Source organism: Penaeus vannamei, chromosome 1 (genome assembly GCF_042767895.1).
Source record: "Penaeus vannamei isolate JL-2024 chromosome 1, ASM4276789v1, whole genome shotgun sequence".
In the NCBI taxonomy this organism is placed as follows: domain Eukaryota; kingdom Metazoa; phylum Arthropoda; class Malacostraca; order Decapoda; family Penaeidae; genus Penaeus; species Penaeus vannamei.
In genome coordinates this window covers 56,583,996-56,588,995 of record NC_091549.1, presented here as the reverse complement: position 1 = coordinate 56,588,995, position 5,000 = coordinate 56,583,996, and the positions used below count along the sequence as shown (strand labels likewise).

The 5,000-nt window shown below is 45.9% G+C and overlaps 1 protein-coding gene across 5 annotated transcripts in view; it reads left to right on the top strand.

Moving 5' to 3' along the window:
- ATP7 (copper-transporting ATPase 1) overlaps nucleotides 1-5,000 on the top strand; it is a 46,170-nt gene that overhangs the window by 721 nt on the left and 40,449 nt on the right. The window lies entirely within an intron of this gene.

Genomic DNA, 5,000 nt, shown 5'->3' with positions numbered 1-5,000 from the left:
CAAGCGTGGATCAATTTGCCCATGATCAATTTGTGTAGTCCTAAAAGATTTATCAGTTAAATTGAACCATATTGGAATGTCCCATCAATGACAACTTATTTTAATAGCATTGAATTGATGTAAGTAATGTATCATCCATCACTAACTTTACACACTGCAAAACAATAGTCGAGGCAATAATGAACTGTGCAAGTTACAGCTTTTGAAAATAACTTGCCCGTGCATGTAAGCTTTCCAGTCTGGCAAGTAGTGTGCCCTAAACAGATGTTTGCTTGTTGGTTTTGATTGCAGATGTTCAGGAGCTACAGCCTCAGTTGCTGAAAAATTATGTATGCAGCAGCCAAATGTGCGTGTTTTAATTTTTTGCTTGAGTGGCTGAATGCATGTGGCAGAAGATGCACCATCAGGTAGTTGATTCGTGATGTCCTGTGTGATTGCGTCTATGTCAGCTCAGGAAAAAAGGAAAATTGGTCTGAGGTCTGCTTTAACGAGGACAATGTCATGGTCACTTAGTCCTGGGATAACATTAGTGCTTGGTCACTGAAGCCATTGGGACATGACATGTTTTGTGTTTGCATTGGAGTGAGTATTGTTTGCGAGAGTGAATGAGTATTTATGATGTCAATGAAAGAGTCGTGTATTTGGCGTCTGGTTATGTAGGGAATAATGGACAGTGTGTGGGGGGTCATGAGGGGACAGAACAGTCCAGTCTATGTTGGGGAGGTTGAAGTCGCCTGCAATCCATGTTTTTTTGTCTGCATTTATGCGTGATAGAGATGTTTCAAGGTTTTGTAGGTATTCGTTGTTAGTAGAAGGAGGTCTGTAGAAAGCAGCGAGGAGTGACTTATAGGCAGAGTGTTGAAGTTGGATCCAGGTGATTTCACAGTCTGTGTCAGGGTCCAGTCTTAGTTTAGTAATGAGTTTTGGGTTGGTGGCGTTGAGGATACGGCCACCTCTGCCAGCGTCAGTCAAACGGTATTTACATATAACAGTCATACTAGAGGGAGTGGGGAAAATTATTATTATGCCTATTATTTTGTCTGGTCGGTACGACTGGATGACTTGGTGATGCTGGGCTATTTTGTTTGTAATGCTTCTGAAGTGATGTTTAGCAGGTGGAGGGTACTTTGGTTATTGCAAGGTGGTGGTCTAAGGGAGGGGGGAGTGGAGGATGGGGAGCAGGGAGGTGGGGAGTTGGGAGAGGAAAAGGGAGAAGAGGGGAGAGAGAGGGAAGAAGAAGGAGGGGAAGGAGGAGGAGGAGGGAGGAGTGAAGGAAGGAAGAGGAGGGGAAGGAGAAGAAGAGGAGAGGAAAAGAAGGAGAGAGGGAAGAGAAAGAGGGGAAAGGGAGGAGGAGGGGAGGAAGGAGAGAGGAAGAGAGTGCGGGGAAGAAGGAGGAGAGGAAGAGGAGGGAAAAGGAGAGGAAGAAGGAGGAGAAAAGGGAAGGAGGAGAGGAAGGAGGAGGGAAAAGGAGAGGAAGAGGAAGGGGAAGGAAGGAGGAAGAGGAGGTGGAAGGAGGAGAGGAAGAGGAGGAGAGGAGAGGAAGAGGGAGGGGGAAGGAGAGAGGAAGAGGAGAGAGGGAAGGAGAAAGGAGGAGGGGAAGGGGAAGGAAAGGAGGAAGAGGGGTAAGGGAGGAGGAGGGGGGAATAGGTGAAGAAGAAGAGAGGGAGGGGGAGGGATTGGGGAAAGGAAGGGAGAGGGGAAGGGTAGGGTAAGGCCAAAGTTGGAAGATGAGCGTGAGATGAGTGAGAGGTCTAGGAGTCAATGGAAGGCCTAGAAGAGTGGGATATGGAGCTCATATTTACCCAGTTTTATTCTATCCAATTCACTTGAAGCACAGTAAAACGATAGAAGACCTACAGTGGTAAGCTTTAAGGGAAAACATATCATGATATTTAAGACTCCAGAAAGTTTTTACTTGGAAGGCAAAAAATGAAAATGCCCAAATAAACCTAATAGCATGTACGGCCATGCCATCCCATAGTAATTTTAGTTTACTAATTGTGTTTACATATAGATGGCACCACAAGTGTTTAGTCACCAATGGGTCAATCATTTGGCCAACTTAGCTCACCTGTATTGTTATTAACTGTAATGGTTATGATGTCAATAATGGTAATAGCAATAACAACACCAATATTAATAACAATGAAAAATAACATTTTCCACAAAAAACTCAAGGAAGTTAAAATCAAGTGAGGGCAGGTAGTTTATGAATTAAATCCTTGGTGGTTGAGGATTAGTGGAGCCATCTATATGTAGAAATGTTTCATGAAACAAAACTACAGTGAGCACTACAGTATCCTGGTGGCATTGGGTTTATAGACATTGCAAAGGACAGTATGCTTAGTGTAGTTGATATAAAATGGAATGCCTGCATATCCACAATCACCATTTCACTGTGTAAATATGAATATCTTACAGATTTTCTTGTTTTTAACATTGTTTCCATCAATATTATTATTTTGATGAGAGAATCAGGGGTGATTCCAAAAACTTGCTCCCAAAATATGTGCATTAGTAATAAACAAAGTAATAGTATAATTATTTTGGCAATTTCTTCACATTTATCCATTCTCCTAATGGCCAAAGTAGTTCAACAAATGTATGGCAGTGGTGTTTTGCAGTAGTTTGTTTTATTTTATGTACCCTGTTTTTTATCATAGTAAAACCTTTAGAAATATGGGCAATGCTTTAGATCTTTCCTTCATAGGTATTCGAAATAATTTATAACTCCCTTTCTCAATTCTCCTCTCCTTTCTCTATATCTCTTTCTGGTCAACCTGGCTCTAATGTCTGCTGCTAACCAAAGCTGTCTCCTCCTCCTTCTCACTCTCCTCTCCTCTCCTCTCTCTCTCTCTCTCTCTCTCTCTCTCTCTCCCTCTCTCTCCTCTCCCTCTCCCTCTCTCTCACTCTCCTCTCCTCTCCTCTCTCTCTCCTCTCCCTCACTCTCTCTCTCTCTCTCTCTCTCTCTCTCTCTCTCTCTCTCTCTCTCTCTTCTTTCTTTCCTCTTCTTTCTCTCTCTCTCTCTCTCTCTCTCTCTCTCTCTCTCTCTCTCTCTCTCTCTCTCTCTCTCTCTCTCTCTCTCTCTCTCTCTCTCTCTCTCTCTCGCCTTCAATTCTCCCTCTTTCTCTCTCTCCCTCCTTTCCTCTCTCTCTCTCTCTCTTTTCCTCTCTCTCTCTCTCCTTTCCTCTCTCTCTCTCTCCTTTACTCTACTTTATTGAGAGCATTCAGGTTTCTTTTTGCGGGGTAATAGTTACTTTTCTAAAGGAGCTTATTTGAAAACCCAACCTATTTTTTGTAAACTAGAACCAGGTTAATTTATTAAACAAAACAGATAACACAAAGGATTTAACAAATAATACAATTATATACAGCGTTGCCTTACGTGTCGCCATGAGTGTACAGGAGATTCAGAGGTGACGGTTTTCTCGACCGCCATCGGTGCGCCGCCGTGTTCACTTGCTGCGTGGTCACTTCGGCGACATCGGTGGTGGATGCTGCTCTGGCTGAGAAGGTGCGCTGATGCTGGCCAGACCTCGACCTCGGAAACTTCCACCGGGAGCCGATTAGAGGGTACCGTCCTCGTACTTCTCTCTCGGTCGTGCGGTGGGAGGCGGAGGCTGGAGAGATGAGGCACCTGCTGCACCTGAGCAGTCGATGTGACCTGGGTTGTTGGCTTCCTGGATAAGCCTGAGAGCCCGTTTTTTTCCATTTTATCCAGCCTGTTGAGGTCGGTGGGCGCCGTAGAAGACCAGGCCAAAGAGGCATATTATAGATGCGGTCTGATCTGGGACTCCCGAGAATTCTTGGAGGATTCAGGTGTGATGTACGTCGGAGAGCTGTCTTCTTTAGAGAAGCTGTTTTGCAGATCCTGCTGACGAGTCTGGGAAATCTGAGCTCGTTGTCTATGTCGACACCAAGGAGTGAAATGAAGTCCTCGAGTGGAAGGGCGATGTTCATTACGATCTTGACTTTCACGACGTCTGATGCAGCTGGAGAGCGGGATACAAACGTTGCCTGGGTCTTGTTGGCGGCAAAACTTACTTGCCATTGTGAACCCCTAGTCGTGGATTGCTTGTAGCTTTGCATTCAGATCCATTGCTAGAGTGTCATGATCCTTACGCAGGTATGAAATAGTAAGGGTACAGTCATCAGTCTACGCTGAGATTTGGGGATGTTCCCTAAGCATACCGTCACTGTACCCTGTGGTACCGACGCCTGTATCGGGTACTTGTGGGCTGACTGGCCGCCGTTGACTACTTGCAGTGCGTTTCCAGTGAGGTAATCACCAAATGGTCGCTGTAGATTGCTGCTTATACCTCTTGCTTGTAGTTTAGCGAGGAGCCATCGGTGCCACACTCGGTCGAAGGCGCCGGCGATGTCGTGGCGATGACCAGAGTGTCTTGACTGGCGTCCAGAGCATCCGGACAGTTTTTACTTGGCACTCGAAGGAGGTCAGCAGTCGATCGGAAGGAGCGAAAGCCAAACTGTCTGATGCAAACGAGATTGTGGTTTTCCTGTAGTTCCATGAGCTGTTCAGCAATGATCTTTCCAAATACCTGATGCATGGCAGGAGGGAGATGGGCCGGTAGTTGTCTGGATTTGTTTTTGACTGCTTCTTATGCAGAGGAATCACTCTTGCTTCCTTCCGGATGGTGGGCCAGCGGCTTTCTTCGATGCGTGACTGGAAGATGGACGACAGTGGCTGGGATAACTCCGCTGCACACCTGCGGAGCGTGTGCGGGCTGATATCATCTGATCCCGGTGCTGTCTTTGTGTTTAAATTGTGGAGGATCTCTTTTTGTTCTGGTGTGACGGATTTGAAGAACAGGGAGTTGGTCATGGCGTACTGAGGGTATCTCTGGAGGTGTTCGGTCGGCATCTGGCACTGTCATTTTACGGCCGAACAAGCTTCCCAGAAGGTCAGCTTTTTCCTCCGATTACTCGAAGCAGTTGCTCCATCGGGCTTGGTCAGTGGAGGTTTTGTGGATTCGCTCCTT